General features: G+C 37.5%; 1 long non-coding RNA gene across 1 annotated transcript in view; it reads right to left on the reverse strand.

The window, feature by feature from the left end:
* The window catches only part of LOC105527045, a 215457-nt gene that overhangs the window by 39267 nt on the left and 155594 nt on the right, over nucleotides 1–20596 (reverse strand). Inside the window, exon 3 of the long non-coding RNA XR_001004185.1 lies at nucleotides 5467–5562. This is a non-coding gene — a long non-coding RNA (uncharacterized LOC105527045). The remainder of the gene's footprint in view (nucleotides 1–5466; nucleotides 5563–20596) is intronic.

Genomic DNA, 20596 nt, shown 5'->3' on the forward strand with positions numbered 1-20596 from the left:
TATATATATCTCCAACTACTGACGTGTAGTTAAGATGGCTGGTTTAGTCCAGGCAATGTAACCTAATCCCTCACCCTTCTCCAGGGCCTCACTGAGTGCATGTGCTTGAAGAGAGGTGCTTTTTAAATGGTTTCTGTCTACATCAGGCCTTGGGGACTTTCCCCCAAATCCCTCTTCATCCAAAACCTCAAAAATTATGTCTTTGCAATTAGATTCAATCCCTGTCTCTAACACAACATCCTGAAGGTCACAGGCAGACTTTCCGTATCCCAGAAAGGGACCAAACCCCAGCATACCCTTCTCCCACTTTACATCCAGGAAGAAGCAAAAAGCTATCCGGGGTTGTAGTGCTGGGGGGGCACAGATTTAGAAGGGATTAGAGAACTAATCAAGAATGCTTGATTTTCAACTCTCTTTGGATTGTATTTCTTGGTATCATTTCCGATCTCCTTTTCCAAAAGTTGCTGTATCTCCTGCTTGACAGGGATTTCCCTGTTCTTGGAAGGCTTGGATGTCATTGGCTTGCCAACCTGTATGGTTCTCCAGGTCTTGGGGCTGAGCTGGCAAACTGATTGTAGGTGAGCCAGACACCTCCTAACGTTTGCACAGAACTTTTAGCATCTTAATTAGTTGCCAGTATTTAAAACTAGTAGTATTTCACCTAACGATTTTATTTTAGCTTCTCTTGAAAATTTCAAAGATTTAGCAAAATTGGGCCCGACATCTTTCACAGTAATAACTGTTTGGAGCTCAGTGTGAAATAAGCCAGAATTCCTACCACTCCTTATTATCTCAGCCCACCTGCAGCACACTCATTGATGCAGCCTGCAGAGGCCCCTAGAGGTTCTCAAATGTTTGACCTTCATCTTAGGAAGAACCATTTTTTTTCCCCCTTGGCATATCCTTCTTTATCTGTTCCTCCTCCTTCTTTTAATTTTTTCCCTTCTTCTTCCTTCTTCTTTTTTCTTTTCCTCCTTCTTCATTTATTCTGACCACTGTCAGAATAAATGAAGAAGATAGCCTCAAGCGCTGTGGCCAAGAATTGGACCTGAGGAAAAGGTACACGTAAGACTGACTTGAATTCAAAGATTTTAGGTCCACTTGCTCAAACCAAAAGAATCCTCAGCCATAATAGCTGTCCAGGATGAGGTAGGACACAAGAACCATCTCTTGTGTCCCTTTATTGTCAAGTGTGCCATCCTTGTCTAATTTCATATCTCCCACTGGGAGAAAAGAGGTAGCAACAACATTACCAATAATGCCATGCTCTTTAGAAACTGTTTCTATTGAAACAATATAGACCTTATTGCCTCTGCAATTATCTAATATCATTCACTTACTGCTGGCTCCATCATTAGTCATACCATTGCATTATCCATCCTGCTGTCTGTGGATAATGGCTTCCAATGACCCTTTCAACAATTGTTACTGAGCTTTGTTGATGATGACCACAACAAAAGAATATCCAGGGTATGCAGAAAAAAAATGTAAACCACATTTTGTTTTCTGGGCATGTTAAATTTACCATACAAAAATTTACATTGTAAAAACATAGAATTACACATCTCCCAACTGAGTAGGCCATAATCATAGTATTCCTATAATTTGATTGGTTTCAATGTTGACTGCTCCCTCAACTTCCATATGCCACAACCAGCAGGGACAATAGGCAAAAAGCCCTTAGGTAGGGTAGACAGAACAGTCTCATTCTCACCAGAAATGTCTGTTCCTCATGTGGTACACCTAAGACAGACCAGGGTGAGTAAAACATCAGCGCATCAATAAGAAGCAAAAGAGGATATCAATTGAAGGGCCCATTGGCTTTGCATAGCACTTGCCTGTCCTCTGCAGAAATAAGTGTGCTCCCCCAAGACTGCCTGGTGAGGGGGTGGACTGACAATCCTAGGTACCACTGGTGGGGGTGCACACAGAGTAAATAACACCATGGCAGCCCTTCACCACCTTTGTGTGCTGTGGACTTGAGGTAATGCTGTGGTGAAAACTCAAAGAGCCAACACATAGCTTTCACATGCATTTTAAATTTAAAAGTCAACGGTAAATGGTAGGCAAGACAGAATGCTGAAATCGTTCTGTGCCTCATGTGAATGAGGATGTGTCAGCTTGTCGGCACCATTCTCTAGGCCCAACTCTACATGATCCTGCAATGGAAAAAGCAGGCTGGCCAGTAAACAAAGCACTCTGCATAGCTCCACCATCCGGAAACTGGGTCCTGGACACAGGCCCCTGGGATGTCCCATAGAGGGTCATGATGCTCCTTAGAAGCATCTGATCAACCCTTGTTAAAGGTGGGGTGGGGTATAATGGTGGGAGAATACCCTGAAATAAAAAAACATGAACCAGCGCTCATGTGTCCCTGGTGCAGATTTAGGTCACCTTGTCCCAAAGGAATGGTTGGCCTAACTAGTGCCAGGCACTAAAGAGACCCCACTTGCTTGAATCTGAGGGCAGTAGTAGCCATTTAGGCACTCCTTAGCAGCAGTTCTGAGACTCTTTTGAGGACGGTTAATATGGGCCACAATTTTATTCTGTGGTTGTTGGTCACTGTAGCAAGCTGGTGTCTTGCCCCATTCTTTCTGGCCGTCTATTACTATCACATAAAATGATTCTCTTTTTTCTCTTAATATCGGCAATTTTATATGGTCATGTCACTTTGCTTTTAAGCTGAAAAACATTCCTCTCTTAAATTCTTAACCACAATCTACAACAAGGCTGTGGGGTTTAATAAAACTTTAATAACAGCTTAAGAGTACAGAAGGGACATGAGAAAAGGAAAAGAAACAAACAGAAATAAATTAGGTAAGCATTCCTGCTCTTAGTCTCAGGGCCATACCCAGTCCCAAGGATTCTTTATGACCATTGCCCAATTAGACAATGTCAGCATAAGGTAGGTGCCCAATGAATGAATATTAGTCAAATGACTGAATGAAAAGTTGAAAATTCCCTTGCGGTGGGAGAGTCTTCGACTATATTCTTCTTAGCCCAGAGTTACTGCCCCCACCCTGAGTCTCAAGTCTCACAGAGGTGCTGATAGGCCATTCTCAGATCTGCCACACAGGTGTAGAATTAGCCTCCTGGCTCAATTCTATTCACCGTGAAGTTTATCTCTTTCATTATTATTCACAGACATTTAACCCTCAGTTTCCATTCCAGGATTAGATCTTGAGTTTACCTTTATAAAAAGAAAATCCCATTGGAAGTTTTTGCCACCTCCTCCACCCCACCCCCAAATAAGCATCTTTCTAGGCAGAATTCAATACCAGCAATACTAATTTTGAAACTACATTTTCTTCCCTTCCTTTTCTCTGCAGCCTTCCAGTGTTTCAACTGCCAGATGGGATTCAAGGTTCAAGTTTCTGGACTTTTCTAACCACCCAGCAGCCCCTGCAAGTGGTTACATTTCCTAAACAAATGTCCAGTTTGGGGTGGAAGGCAGAGAGATAATTTGATTCTATGTTTCTCCTTTATTAAAGAGTGAGCATTTTGCTTGGCTTTGCCCTCTGTGTTTAGATCTTCCTCATTACCCTAGCAATGATGGCTGGTCAGAGATCCTGGCCATCTCTACATCTTTTTCCACTTTAGAGACAAGACTAACGATTACCAATGTGCATTATAAGTTCACTGCTGAAAGCCTTAAATTGTTAGTTTAAATATCCAGTAACAAGGGCGCTTTCATTTCCTAAAAGTTATAATTGTTTAGAATTCATAGCCTTATATTTATGCTTCTTCAATTTCTTGGGTGACAAATGCTCAGTTAGTATCAGGTTTTAAACTTAATTTACTTATAATCCACAAATAGTGTTAGTTAAGAAAGCCTACTTATAAATAATAAAGCTTTGCCATAATTAGCAGGAGTGTGGAAGGAAGAAGAATTGCCTTGGGCCACACATACAATACACTAACACTAATGATAGCTGATGAGCAAAAAAAAAAAAGCCACAAATAAAATATCACATAATGTTTTAAGAAAGTTTACGAATTTGTGTTGGGCTGCATTTGAAGCCATTCTGGGCTGCATGCAGTCTGAGGGTCGTGGCTTGGACAAGCTTGTAACTAGAGTTTATAATGATTCTTCCATCATTAGCCTCTCTTTTCAAAAATAAGGTATTTTTCCCTAATAACTTTTGCAACTTGATAGCTAATTGTTAAAATAATCACTAAAACAGCCATCCTGCCTATGACTCCTTCAAGAAAATCCATTTGTATAAAGGAAGATTAAGTGAATGAATAAATAATTTTGTTTAATAGTAAATTCATAGCTAGTATCAGAAGTTACATAATTTAGGATGGGCTCCTCTAAATTACCTTTGTTTAATTATAAGACTGATCAAAATGTTTAAAAATATAATGGATCAAGTTAGCATGCGGTCCTAGGTAATTAAAGAAATTGTGCCCTTTTTTGTATTTATTTAAAGAAAAGTAAAATAGTGACCTTCCTAAGTATCCTATAGACTACTCTTAACCTTGCCTGGAAGAGGGTGATGATTTTTAGAGTTATGATTGTTAATGGCCTTCAAATGCAGCCTGCACAGGCCCTTAACTCCCCAGTGTACAGTAAGGTTTAGCCCTTTCCAGATGGGAAAATGATAAGGACACTAGAAAGATAGTAGGTCATTCTTGGGCAGCTGCCAGAAACTTGCAGCAAAATGAATCATGTAGGGCTGTGGTGCTTTAGCCAGCATTTTTCCATTTTAATTTATCAAGCCAAAGCTTGTTGACATGAAAGTGAATGAAATTGTTATACAGTGGGCTCTAAAAAGCCAGCTCAAGGGTTTAGTGGTGAAGAGCTCTGACTATAAATAACAAAGAAAATACAAGGAATGTTCTTTCTACTAGCACCTGCTCTGTTGTTTGAGATGCATCGGCAATTAACTCAAATCCCAATAGCAGCAGCAACTGGAAAAAGGCCAATTCTATGAAATATTACAGAGGCTCCAAAATCTGTTGTAGACGATTATCAAAGGACTGATTCTCAAACTGGTCATTTTAGTTTTTTGATATGTAGGGCTGTATTTATTTGTTTATCAAATGTGGTAAAGTAACTGACAGAAATGACAAAGTATTATTGATACTGCCAGGAGAGTGGCTTTGCAATCAGAAAAGGTTAATGCCATCCTGCTTGGAAAAAAAATATTTTGCAGTGACTTGTCCAAAAAAGAAAACAATGAAATAAATCACTGACTAGCATTCATAAATGAAATCTCTGCATTTAGCTGAAGCATATAAATCAAGTTTTACAGTAAAAACAAGTTATCTGCAATTTCCACTATGAGTGAAAGAAAAAAACTAGCTGATTAGAGTAAGATTTAGCACATGTGCAATGAGGAGAAAAAATAAAAATAAAACCTTCCTTGATGAAAGAGTATTTAACATTTTAAGCCTCTACCTTAATGTTTTTGCACACAGTGACTTCTGATTAAATATATTTTTCTTAATAAAGAATGTTACATGTACTAGCAAGAGATGAAGTAAAATACTGTCTCTTTTCTTCTGAGGATGGAATAATACAATGTTTCCACTGCATATGCTCGCATCCTGTGGAATCTGGAAAATATATATACTCTCTGAGTCCATTTATTTCTTAATCGTTGGATTTATTTATTTGTGCCTTTACTCAAAGAATATTTATTGAATGTCTATTTGGGGTAACACACAATATAAGGTTCTGTCAATTTGCCCCACTGACGTTGCAGATCAGTCAACTGAATATGATGCCTACTTTTTTAAAATCAGGAAAGATAAAGCATAAATACTTATGATATAAATAAAAAGTAATAAATATTTCCATTAAAGAATGAAATATTAATCAAAGCTTCCTACTATCACCATTCTTTTTCCAATTTGTGAATTCACTTATATTTATATCTCACAATTAATTAATATTAATTAAGTGTCATTTAGATTCATAATAACTTATTGTTTTTATTTAAAATAATAAAATTGCATGCTATGGTAGCTCTGGAAAATCTAGACTATATGTTCACTATACTATAATCAGTACTCTGCACATAGACCATTAGGCCATTCCACGTATCAACATTGAAAGTCATTTAAAATTGCTAAATATTATTTAATGATGATAATAAAAGACTAGACTCTGCAATTAACTTTGAGAAAAAATAAAACAATGATTAACATTTGTAAGTGCTTATTATGTTCTAGGCATTTTGCTAATTGCTTTATACACATTACTAACTGGATCATTATATTGTCCCTTTTAGGTAAGCAATGCCCTTCTCAGCATTTTACAGATGAGGAAACTGAGGGTCACAACATTTCACTAACTTGGCAATGTCTGATTTGGACCCAGATGAGCAGTACTACCAACAATTATACTAATCTGAAACAGATAATAAATATTTAAAAATAAAAGGCAAAGTGGCCAAGACGGGCGGGCGGATCACAAGGTCAGGAGATCGAGACCATCCTGGCTAACATGGTGAAACCCCATCTCTACTAAAAATACCAAAAAAATTAGCCGGTCTGGTGGTGGGCGCCTGTAGTCCCAGCTACTCGGAAGGCTGAGGCAGGAGAATGGCATGAACCCGGGAGGCGGAGCTTGTGGTGAGCCCAGATCACCCCACTGCACTCCAGCCTGGGTGACAGAGCGAGACTCCATCTCAAAAAAAATAAAATAAAATAAAAAAGGCAAAGTGTTGTTTACAGATAATATAATTGGATGTGTGAAAAAAGAGAATGAACTAGAAATTTTTTACAAATGAAGACATTATGATATTTATATTGTTAATAAATGTAAACTCTCATATATAAATAATAACCAATTAAAAAATATAATGGAAGAAAAGATCTCAATCACAGTCCCAAACAGAAAGATCTTTGCAAAAACCAACTTTACACAGATTGTATAGGACATTACAAGGTCAAAATTTTTCAGAATCTATGGAAAGACATACTATATGCCTTCAATAAATTGCAATTCATCTTGTTCTTAGAAATAAGAGCTCAATGTTAAATCATCATTTCTTTTGGAAAAAAAAAAAGAACACTCTAAAATCTACAAAATAAAACTGTTACTACAGTAGCCTGAAAAGTAAACATATAAAACTAGCTGGATTATAAAGAGGAAGAATAAGGAGTTGTACCAGATAATAAAACATACGGTAAAGCTGCAGTTCATATCACTTCAATAATAGGCCAGGAATACACAAAAACATCAATGGAAAAGAAAGTCCAGAAACACACCCAACTGCATATGGAAATTTCCATAAAGAGAGCATCTCAAACCAGTGTGGGTAAAGATAAAATTTTCAATAAATCTGTGATAACTATATAGTCATTTGGAAAAAGTAAAGCCACATCTCCAAATCACTACACTTAGATAAAAATAAACTCCAGATGGATCAAAGATTTAAAGTAAACAATGAAGCCATTAAAGAACTGGATGAAAACATGACTGAATTTGTTTATAACTTAGGGCGGAGATGGTCTTTCTAAGCAGACACAAAATTCAAAAACCATAAATTTGATAATTTAGACAACACTTAAAAAATAAAAAACACTCTTTGAGCAAAGCTTAAAACATTACAAAAGGAAAAAGCATTTAACAAACAAGAAACACAGGACCCACAGCTAATTACCTAAATGTAGGGAAAAAGCTTTACAAATTAATTTTTTAAACAGAGAACAAACTCACAAAAAACAAACAACAAGAAACATCGATGAACAAAAGAGGGCACTTTATAAGAAAACAAATAACTAGTCAGCATATGAAAAAGTCTTAACTTTCCTGACCCTGAAACAAATACAAATTAAAAACAAATACAAATTATGTAAAAACATAATGATATATAATTATATTAAAACATGATAATTTTAAAACAGGGAATAGCTTAGGTATCACTCAGATTTGTTAAGTTATGGTTTATCTAAATACTGTAATAATGTACAGCCCAACCAATTATAAAATTAGAGTAGATCCGGGTAATATGAAACATTTTATCACTTAATCAAATATTTAAATCATTTTAAAGAGTGATAGGAACCATAAAGTAAAGCGAAAAGGTGCTACTGGTAGATTATTCCTAGCTATAAACATTCAAAAAAGGTGACTCTTAGAGAGTCAAGAGATTTTAAAGAAAATTGGAGAGAAAAGAAGGAAATTGCATTTCAAGCTTTTAACAAAAGCCACAAAAGCCATTCTTAACAGGTGTGAGCTAATATTTCATTGTGGGTTTAACTTGTGTTTCTCTTTTGATTAGTGATGTTAAGCATTTTTTTCATCACCTGCTAGCCATTTGTGTCTTCTTTTGAGAAATGTCTGAGAAGGTTCTTTGACCATTTCTTAATTTGTTTTTTATCTTAAGTTCTTTAAGTTCCATATATATTTTGGATCTTAACGCCAAATCAGATGTATGACTTGCAAATATTTTATCCCATTTTACAGGTTGTCTCTTCACTGTTGATTGTTTCCATCAACCTTTTTAAGTTTGATGTTATCTTGTCTATTTTTGCTTTTGTTGTCTGCACTTTTCAGGTCATATTTTTAAAAGTATTTTGCCAAGACCAGTATCAAGAAGCATTTCCCCTGTGTTTTCTTCCAGTCATGTTTTATAGTTTACAGGTCTCGTGTTTAAGTCTTTAACTCATTTTTAAGCTGATTTTTGTATATGGGGTGAGATAAGGTCCAATTTCATTTTTCTGCAAGTGGACATTCCATTTTCCTGGCACCACTTATTTGATATTGCTTTCTCCATCATGTGACCTTGGCACCTTTGTCGCAGATCAGTTGACATAAATTGTCATTTTGTAGTTTAAAATGTTTTATAAATTGTAAAGGCTTATATGTATTTGGCATTTTTGTTTACCTCTTTTTTGCCATATATATATATATATATTTTTTTTTTAAGACAGGTCTTGCTCTGTACCCAGGCTGGAGTATAGTGCACCATCTCAGCTCACTGCAACCTCCATCTCCTGAGCTCAAGTGATTCTCCCACCTCAGCCTCCCTAGTAGCTGGAACTACAGGTGTGCACCACCATGCCCAGCTAATTTTTGTATTTTTTGTAGAGATGAGGTTTCGCCATGTGGCCCATGCTAGTCTTGAGCTCCTGGGTTCAAGGGATCCTCCAGCCTCAGCCTCCCAATGTCATCACATAGACTTAAGCCACGGGGCCCGGCCATTGCCAGATATTTTTTATTGCTATTTTAAGCAAACTAATTTGTGGCACTCAAACACCAGATGAATACAACTGATGTTTCAGGAAACTGCCAAACACAAACATTTTCACAGAGGCCATAAATAGCAATGCCAATTAATTTTCTTGCTTTCCCTTTTCCTTTCTTTCTTCCTTCTTCCCTTTTTCTGTCCTTTCTTCCTTCTTTTCTTCCCTCTTCTCTCCATCTTTCATTTTTCCATTTTCTTCCTTCTTTCTTTTCTTCCAACAAATTGGCCAATACTGAATGGCAGTCACAATTCCAGGTAAAGTGAATAGAGAAGTAAACAAGATAAGGCTTCCAGCCTTCTACTGCTCACATTCTAATGTGAGAAAATACAAATAAATAGTACAAAGTATTCCAAATAAAACGTTTTTCGAAATGTAACATGTCAGATAAATGCAAATTAAACCTTCAATAAGACACCACTTCACACCCTCTAAAATAGCTACATTTAAAATACTGGCAATACCATGTTGTCAAGATAGTGGAGCACCCTGAATGCTCAAATATTGATGATGGTGAGAGTATAAAATGGTATAAGCACTTCAGAATACAGTTTAGCATTTTATTGTATGCTACATTTAACAATCAGTGACTTTCACTCTGAGGGATTTATCTAATTGCCCCAAAACACTTGTACTTGAAAGTTTGTAATAGCTTTACTCATAGCAAAAACTAGGAAACAATCCAAATGTCTATCAACAGGAGAATGGATAAACATACTACAGTATATTCATAAAATGGAATTCTAATCAGAAATTGACAAAAACATGACTAATAATGCATATAACAACTTGGATGAATCTCAAACACTATAATGAGTAAAAAAGTCAGATGTGCAAAGATACATACTGCATGATTTTATTTATGTGAAATTTAATAACAGACACAATAAATCTGTGGTGTTAGAAATTGGAATGGTGGTTGCCCATGAGGGGTGGAATTTGACTGAATTGAATGGACATAAGGAGATCAAGGTGTTGGTTACATGGGCAGATAGGTTTGTCAAAACTCACTTAAAATCTGTGCATATCATCGTATGTAAATTTTACTTTAATTTTAAAAATAGAAAAATAGCAATATAAACATTTAGGAGATGATTGCAGAAATCCAAGTAAGAGAGGATCGTGGTAGCAATGGAGGTGGTAAAGTAGTTGGCTGTGAGACATGTTTTGGAATGTACAGATAAGACTTGTCTGCGGACTGGGTGTCATGAATGAGGAAAAGAAAAGATTCACAGATAAGAAAGGTGACAGATGTCATCTTCCCTGAGAAGCCTTCTCAAAGCATGGCTCATCATCTCCTCCACTAATCGTTCTGCATTTTCCTCTTTTCGCATTTATTAAAGGAGGGTATTTCCTGACTTGGAAAGTTAGTGCTGGTCTTTGATCCACTATCTCTTCTTTGCCCTTCCCCAGCTCTGCTCTTTGTGACACTGGAAAGGAAAGAGTTACTCCTCCTTCTAGACTGAGTGTCCCAGGCTACCTCATCATGTGGCTTCTGGTTAAGTCTGGCCAATGGAAAAAATTATAGGAAGCTTAAAATATGTGAGGCAGAGGGAGAAGTCAGGATTGTTTCTCTTCCTCTCTCTCTGTGTGTAGAAGCATTTCTCGTCATGGTTATGCCTCCTTCAGGGCCTCAGTTTGCATGAAGTGACTTCCCCTCCTGGGCTCCTGGAACACCGCACCACCACTTTGGTCCTTCGGCCTGGTAGGGGCTTCCTGTTTTTGCTAATACTTGGGTTGCCTTAGGGTCTCCTGGCAGCTTTTCAGGATTTCTATCACTTGTATGTCCAACTTCCTGCACTGGCTTCCCTCCATTTAAAAATCAGAGTACGATTTCAGTTTCCCGGGTTCAACCCTAAGACTTATTACCACATTGAATTATAACTTATAATAGTCAGGGGGAAAAACAGAGTGACACTGGGAATGGCAAAGTCTTAAGATTAGGTCTGGTTATGATTTTATTCTTGTGTTTGCACATTCACAACATATATTTGTAGGAAAGATCAACTTAATAATAACAGCAACTTCGCCTTACAGAATGTTTTAAGAGACCTTTGATTATCCAATTTTTCCCCTTAACATGTGCAGTAATTAGCTTAGTGCTTCTCTCAGAACAAATAAATGTTAGATATTATTATCATTTATCAAATTTCTTGTATGACTATTCCTCAATAAACTGTCCTCTGAAATCTTGAATCCTGAGGAAAATACATTCATAACGAACCTCAGGCTTAGGGATTCATACATAAACAATTATGTTGAGAATATGATTTAATGAGCCTCACATAAGAAAGACAGAAATGTTTCCTAATGGACTAAAAACGTGTGGTTGTTTAAAAATATGTCTAAAGGTTTGGAATGATGAAAGAGTTCTGGAAAAGGATAGTGGTGATGGCTGTATAATCTTGTGAATGTACTTAATGCCACTGAATTGTGCATTTAAAAATGGCTTAAATGATAAATAATATTATGATATATTTTTACCACAATAAAAAAGCAAAAATAAAAAAGACTAAAGAAAGCAAATATGGGGTTTAGAGGTATCTGATGAAGTGCATTTTTAAAGGTTATAATTTAAAAATATGTGTGTAAATGTGTGTTAGTCTAGTGTTCTTAATTTCAGAGCAAAATAACAAAGAAAACGTAAAGAAAAATGAGGCATAGTTTGTTTCTTTTCCACTTCTACCATCTGTTCACATTAGTCACAAAGAAACACCCTTATAAAATTCATTAAACTACCGAGTTATAATTCAATGTGGTAATAAGTCTTCAACACAATGTACACAATCACCAAATGACTATGGCAATGACATCATTGTAATGGTCATAATTACATGACAATTCAGATATTTGATCATGCAAAACATCAGTAAAATAACTATTCTTCTTTTTTGTCAGCCTCTAAATACCTCTATTCATTTGTTATTCAAGAATCTGTGGCTTTCAGAGAGGAAAAAGAAACCCAAGCCAGCAATGGGAGAGACAAAGGTAGGGGGAGGGGAATAGGGTTTGGAGGGGCAGGCAGGAAAAACACCAGCACCATGCACTTGGAGATTGGAGGGAGGGAGATGAATGTGCATGAAGCCAGCCTAATTATCGGAGAGTGAAAGGTCATCAAAATCAATTTGCAGCATGATGTACAAAGGTCATTATCAGACTCAGATTTTCTCTGCCCATTTAAAACACAATAAAAATAAAGTGAGTGCTTTAATAACTATGATTAGTAAAGAAAAAAGCATATCATCGAGCCATCTGTTTAAATATTTGTGCTACCTTAGTTTTACTCAAAACATCATGAAAGATGAGCAGGAAGGCATTTTTTTTTTCTATTTGTTTGCTTTTAAAATCCTGACATTTTCGCCGCTGGTTGCCGAGATTTATAACACAGATGAAAGAGCTCCTCTAAAATTACTGCCCTTTGAAATCAATAGCACGGTATTTGTAACGACTTTCTTTTTATTATAGAGCACTTCATTATTATTTTATTATAATTTTATGGGACAGTCTGGAACAGAATTCATCATTCACTTATTTGAAGTATCTCACTTACTCAATGGCACAGATGGCCTGATGTGAGGAGATTTAATCATCGCGTGTTACGCCTGCCTTGACGCTAAATAAATGCAAACCCTGAGAGAGATAGGAAGCAACGTGCAACAGTAACATTATCTTAGTCACCATTAAAATCTCTGTGAAAACTAATTCATTTGGGAACTTTGGAAGTTAGAGTTATAAAGCTGGATTTTTTTATTTTGTTCTTATTTTCCTCTAAAAATTAATATAACACTATGACATTATTGGGCAGGACTTTTGAAGTTTTTCAATTGTGTCTATCAGTAAAAAGAACCTTTTACATTAGAACTCAGTACATGTGCACATGTGCATACACAGGTACATACATATATATGCACATACACTGAAAGAAACATTTTAAGAAGCAGTATTTGCAATTATTATATATGATGCACAATGTTATTTTACAATCTAATTTTTTTTTAATGCTAGTTATAATCTACTAAACTGTTTTAACAAATAGGTCTGGACTTTCCGTTTGAGAAATAGATTCAGGAGGTCCTTCTGTGTTTTAAATGAAATATGCCTGTGAGTGCTTAGTGTAATATCTGGCACATAGTAAACATTCCACATTTACAGCAGTTTTTATGAGAAATGTCTTGAACAGATTTTGTAACTTACCACAATTTAAAACAACTAGGAAATTCTCTATAAAGGTAACATCTCTAAATTTTTTTTTCTATTCATATTATTCTAGCCTTGATTCAACCACCCAGTTCTAAAAAACTGACCAATTATTGATTTTACATTATGGACCTACATTGGTAGACAGGAAAACCACAAACATGAGGAAAAAATATCAGTGAAAGAATGAGGTTTCCTTTCTATCCTCAGCCTTTCGCTTCACTTACTGGTTAGCTTTTGTCTATATTATACAATGTAGGCAAAAAGGTAAAAGTATAAATTCTGTAAAATCCCATCATTTTAAAGAGTTAGAGAGTCCATAAACTGTGACCACAAAGGAGAAAGAAAAGAAAGGGGCAAAATGAGGACTTTTCCAACTTCTACATATCATGTCATTCATTTACTTCCCATAAGCTTAGAAGGAGACATTTGAAATCCTTTAGCTAACTGAAGTATTTTCACACTTAATTTATTCAATCAATAAATATATATTTATTGTAAAGCTGTATTTCGACCTTACGGAGTGTAAGTTTTATGCATGTTTAATTTTTTTGTGGTTTAGTGAAATTACCCTTTCTTAAATACTAAATTTTACACCTCTCCTGTGACAAACTAACCACAAATCAAGATATATATAAACATGTTGTTTAAGAAATTTTCTGAAAGTTGTTCTTCTAGTTAAGAGTGAGAATCTGAAAATCACATCAACATACAATTTGAAGTTAGACTGAGACAACATTAATCTGTATTAGCCACAGACTGAGGGAAGGACCTGGGAACCATGCAAAATGTACTTGTAGAGAAATAATGACCAAACATTAAGAAGAGGTGATAAAAGTCAAATAGGAAAGGCAAGAAAAGATTGCTTTCTTTTTTGTACACACTGATGTTGTCTCCATTCAGAGGATGAAAAGATGAGAATTTTTCATCGTGCCCCTTAATATTCAGTATTCAATGAAAGTTGAACATTACTTGTTTAGCTTTGCTATAGCCATAGACCTGTGAGATGTGTACTTTGTACTAACCTTTGTAATGACAAGAAAGCAATAACAGAACTTATGAATGGGCCTGAAAAGATGATGGGGCCCAGCAGAAGCATGCTGTGTGTAATGGAGGAGTGTGAGTTCACACACAGGAATGCAGCATCAGTAGGAGCACATAAATTCAGGTATGAAGGGAAAATGTCAAACATTTTTCTCATTATTTGCTTTCATTATGTAGCCCTATTTTTGCCAAAAGTGGCCATTCTGAAACCCCAAGGTTCCATTTTCAAAAATTCACATGAATAGGAGTTTCAACGTAAACTGGGGTTTATAATACACTACTTGATGAGTGTTGAGGTCAACTGAATGAATGGCTGTCCATGTAGACAGCTTGAATCCTGAAGCCCAAGTACACAAATGAAATAGTCAGAAGAGGAGGCACCCAGAAAAGCACCTCATATCCTTCCCCAATCAGTTAACCTGAATATAGGAATTCTCATTGTAACTCTCCTATAAATTAGGGTTCCAAGTTAGAAACTGAGTGTGTGGATGAAAGTAAGCTCTTCTTAGGCTGAGTCTAGCCATTTTGCTGTGCTAGCCAACCCCCATGGCTAGTCATTTGGCCATAAAATGCAGGGGTCACATTCAGCAAAAAAGTCTGGGCTAAGCACAGATATACATTGCAGTATTATTGGTCTGATATTAGGCCCCTTGATATGGTTTGGCTCTGTGTCCCCACCCAAATCTCGTCTCAAATTGTAATCCCCACATATTGTGGGAGGGACCTGGTGGGAGGTGATTGGATCATGGAGGTGGTTTCCCCCACGCTGCTTTCATGATAGTGAGGGAATTCTCATAAGATCTGGTTGTTTGATAAGTGTCCAGCAATTCCCCCTGTGCTCTTTCCCACCTGCTGCCATGTAAGATGTGCCTTGCTTCCCCTTTGCCTTCTGCCATGACTGTTAAGTTTCCTGAGACCTCCCCAGCCATGTGGAACTGTGAATCAATTAAGCCTCTTTTCTTCATAAATTACCCAATCCCAGGTAGTTCTTTATAGCAGTGTGAAAATGGACTAATACAGAGAATTGGTACCAGAATAGTGGCATACTGCTATAAAAATAACCTGAAAATGTGGAAGCAACTTTTGAACTGGGTAACAGGCAGAGGTTGGAACAGTTTGGAGTGCTCAGAAAAAAACAGAAAGATGTGGGAAAGTTTGGAACTTCCTAGATACTTGTTGAAAGGTTTTTACCAAAATGCTGATAGTGATATGGATAATGAAGTCTAGGCTGATGTGGTCTCAGATGGAGATGAGGAACTTGCTGGGAACAGGAATAAAAGTGACCCTTGCTATACTTTAGCAAAGAGACTGGTTGCATTTTGCTCCTGCCCTAGAGATGTGTGGAACTTTGAACTTGAGAGAGATGATTTAGAGTACCTGGCAGAAGAAATTTCTAAGCAGCAAAGCATTCAAGAGGTGACCTGGTTTCTCCTGAAAGCATACAGTTATATACACTCACAAAGAGACGGTTGAAAATTGAAACTTATGATTAAAGGGGAAACAGAGTGTAAAAGTTTGGAAAATTTGCAGCCTAACTAACCATGTGGTAGAAAAGAAAAACCCATTTTCTGAGGAAAAAATTTAAGCCAGCTGCAGAAATTTGCATAAGTTAAAAAGAGCCAAATGTTAGTAGCCAAGACAATGGGGAAAAATGTCTCCAGGGCATGTCAGAGACCTTCATGGCAGCCCCTCCCATCACAGGCCTGGAGGCCTAAGAGAGAAAAATGATTTAATGATCTGGGCCCAGGATCGCACTGCTCTGTGCAGCCTTGGGATGTGGTGCTCTATGTCCCAGCTGCTCCAGCTCCAGCCTGGCTAAAAGGGGCCAACGCACAGCTCAGGCCATTGCTTCAAAAGGTGCAAGTCCCAGACCTTGGCACCTTCCATGTGGTGTTTGGCCTGTGGGTGCACAGAAGACAAGAGTTGAGCTTTGGGAGCTTCTGCTTAGATTTCAGAGGATAAATGGATTGGATGTCCAGGCAGAAGTCTGCAGCAAGGGCAGAGTACTTATGGAGAACTTCTGCTAGGGCACCGCAGAAGGAAAATGTGGGATTGGACCCCCCACACAGAGTCCCCACTGGGGCACTGCCTAGTGGAGCTGTGAGAAGAGGGCCACCATCCCCCAGACCCTAGAATAGTAGATCCATCAACAGCTTGCACCATGCACCTGGAAAAGCTGCAAGCACTCAATACCAGCCCCAGAAAGCAGCCACAGAGTCACAGGGGTAGAGCTGCCCAAGGCCTTGGAAGTCCACCCCTTGCATCAGCATGCCCTGGAAGTGAGACATGGAGTCAAAAGAGATTTTGGAGTTTTAAGAACCCTGGCTGGGTTTCACACTTGCATGAGGCCTGCAGGCCCTTTGTTTTGGCCAATTTTTCCCATTTGGAATAGGAATATATACCACATAAATGTACCCCCATTTGATCTTGGAAGTAACTTTCTTATTTAGAGGCTCATAGGCAAAGCCTGTACCTCCATTTTATCTTGGAAGTAAGTAACTTGTTTCTGGTTTTAGAGGCTCATAGGCAGAAGGGACTTGCTTTGTCTCAGATGAGACTTTGGACTTCAACATTTGAGTTAATGTTGGAATGAGTTAAGAACTTGGGGGACTGTTGGGAAGGAGTGAGATTGGTTTTGAAATGTGAAAAGGACATGAGATTTGGGAGGGACCAGGGGCAGAATGATATGGTTTGGCTCTGTGTCCCCACCCAAATCTCATCTCGAACTGTAATCCCCACATATCAAGGAAGGGAACTGGTGATTGGATCATGGGGGCAGTTTCCCCCATGGGAGTTCTCAGAAGATTGTGTTGAATTTCCCCTGCACACTCTCTGTCTCTACTGATGCCACGTAAGATGTGCCTTTCTTCCACTTCCCCTTCTGCCATAATTATAACCCCTTCCCCTTCTGCCATGATTGTAAGTTTCCTGAGGCTTCCCCAGCCATGTGAAACTTTGAGTCAATTAAATCTCTTTTAAAAAAATAAATTTCCCAGTTTCAGGTAGTATCTTTATAGCAGTGTGAAAATGGACTAATGCATATCTGTATTCTGGGGGAAAAAAAAACAGTCAAGTTTTGAATCTTGGGCTGTGTTCATTATAGTTGTATACAATGACCAAGTTTTGAGTTCCTCGTCAGAAAAATGGGCATATAATATCTCTCAAGATTGTTGGGAGAATTAAATGAGACATTCCAGGTAAATCCTTGAATCACACCCAGGACATAGTAAGCCTGTAATAAATATGTTTTATCTTTTTTATCACAAACAAAATTTTTAATTATTAGTGTCTTTTTATTATACTTTCTAGGCTTCTTGATGTAAGAGAGAGGAGGATAATTTCAGATTCTCTAGCTTTCATTTGTGTCTTCTGCAGATGGGGAGAGACCCAGACATATCAGATCATAGATTCTCTGAATTTCCAACTTTTAAAAAAGGTGTAATCTTAGTTTCCTAAACAATCCTCCAGTTATACATTCAGATAATATTGGAATATATTACACATATTCCTGGAATGTGTGTTTTTTTTTTTTTTTTTTTTTGAGACGGAGTCTTGCTCTGTCACCCGGGCTGGAGTGCGGTGGCCGGATCTCAGCTCACTGCAAGCTCCGCCTCCCAGGTTTACGCCATTCTCCTGCCTCAGCCTCCGGAGTAGCTGGGACTACAGGCGCCCGCTACCTCGCCCGGCTAGTTTTTTGTATTTTTAGTAGAGACAGGGTTTCACCGTGTTAGCCAGGATGGTCTCGATCTCCTGACCTCGTGATCCGCCCGCCTCGGCCTCCCAAAGTGCTGGGATTACAGGCTTGAGCCACCGTGCCCGGCCGGAATGTGTTATACAAGATATCCAGAATGGAATTTTGAATAATATGACTGAGACTAGGAAATTTGAGGACAAAAGTTCATGAGGTGTTTAGTGATTCACTAATACTACTAGTTTGTTCTTGTAGTTATGATTCCAAGTCACTGGTAGGCATAAATAACTGGACACAAATAATTGCCAATAATGAGATGTTTTAAGTATCTACTACTGTATTACAAGCCACGCCAAAATGTAGTTACTTAAAACAATGACTATACTATTTCTCACGACACTGCAAGTTGGCTAGGATCAGTCAGTTCTTCTGCTCCATGTGATACTCCCTGGGGCTGCAGTCACTGGGGCCGTTCAAGTTGGACATCCAAAATGTCCAAAATGGCTTACAGTTGGTTCTGGCTGTCCACTAGGAGCTTAGCTAGGGCTGCCAACTGGAACACCCCTGTTCTCCTCTACATGGTCTTTCCATATGATCTGGGATCCTCACAGCATGATGACTGCGTTCCAAAAGGCCAAAAGTAGAAACTTCCAGTCTTCTTAAAGCCTGGACTTCAAGGTCTCAGAACATCATTTCTTCTTCTAAAATTGCTATTCTCTTGGTCACATTCAGTTATAAGGCAGAATTCAAAGAGAAGGAAAGTGACTTCTACCTTTTGATCTGAGAAATGGCATGTACAGACAGGCAGGAGAGCAAACTTACAAGACAGATATTATGTAAGCTTTATCTGGTACTTTATAATTTTTTTACCCCATTAGATCAGAGATTGGCAAACTATGGCCTGTGAGCCAAATCCAGCTGAATGCCTGTTTTATAAATAAAATTTTATTGGAATACACATTTGTTTGTTTACATATTGACTGTAGCAGCTTTCCGGCTACAATGGTAGAGTAGAGTGGTTGTGACAGACTTTGTGGCCAACAAAACCTAAAATATTTATTATATGACTATTTTCAGAAGTTTGCCAACCCCTGAGTTAGACTATTAGCTAGTTCTTGCAAGCAGGTAATACACACACACACACACACACACACACACACACAGAGAGAGAGAGAGAGAGTCACTGACTTAACGATGTTTGACTTACAATTTTTCAACTTTACAATGGTAAGTAGGTGATATATGCTCAGTAGAAGCCATACCTCAAGTACCCATACAACCATTCTTTTTTTCACTTTCAGTATAATATTTGATAAATTAAATGAGTTATTCAAATTCTATTATAAAGTAGGCTTCTGTTAAATGATTCTGTTCAACTATACTCTAATGTAGCTGCTCTGAGCCTATTGAAATTAGGCCAGGTTAAGCTATACTGTTTGGTAGTTTGGGTATATTAAATAAATGTATTTCAACTTGATATTGTCAGCTTACAATGGCTTTATCAGGATTTAACTTCATTGTAAGTCAAGGAGCATTTGCGTGTGAGGGTGTGTGTGTGTGTGTGTGTGTGTGTATGTGTGTGCATTTTTTCTTAAATCTGCAAACAGTTCACCTGTCAACAGAATTGTTCAGCAAATTAATACTGTAATGTATTTTTTGATATAGGTAGATATTTTGATTGACTACTTGGTATTATTCAAATAATATATTTGTGTAATTTTTATTAAAATCATAAGACAATTCTTGTGTTGTAGTTCATTATATTTACTTGTGCTTCAACCTGCTCAAGTTTTGCAAAGTGAATTTCAGTGCAAAGCAAGTAATCAAAATTCACATTTCAAATTAATCTTCATGGAAGTCTAAGTCATGGTACAAATGGGGGAAATGTTATATACACAATGTATCTCCTTATATGTTTAATATAGGTACAATGACTTTGAGAGGATATAGCATCACATTTTTGAAATTCTTTTGTAAAACCTATTTTTATTCCAAATAGCCTTTTTTCTTTCTAAATTGGGCAAACTGCCATTAGAATCTTGCAGTGGTTTAAATTTCTGATATATTTCCCTGGAGAGCAACATAATCTTGTGAGTATATATAGTATATATAGACTTATAGAGATGTGTATTTATGAGTGTTTACTATATACTCACAAGTATTAATGAGGTTGTTTTTAATAACCGCAAGCATTCCTAAAATATTGGCAAGACTCTTTGTTATATGTGATGGGAGAATATAAAGATATGTACTCCATGAATCTCAAACGTATTACCTAGGTTAGGACTTCCCATACTCCCCTAATCATAAGAATTCCAGCCGGGTGCAGTGGCTCATGCCTCTATTCCCAGCACTTTGGGAGGCTGAGATGGGTGGATCACCTGGGGTCAGGAGTTCAAGACCAGCCTGGCCAGCATGGTGAAACCCTGTCTCTACTAAAAATACAAAAATTAGCCAGACTTG

Source organism: Colobus angolensis, unplaced genomic scaffold (assembly GCF_000951035.1).
Source record: "Colobus angolensis palliatus isolate OR3802 unplaced genomic scaffold, Cang.pa_1.0 Scaffold604, whole genome shotgun sequence".
In the NCBI taxonomy this organism is placed as follows: Eukaryota; Metazoa; Chordata; class Mammalia; order Primates; family Cercopithecidae; genus Colobus; species Colobus angolensis.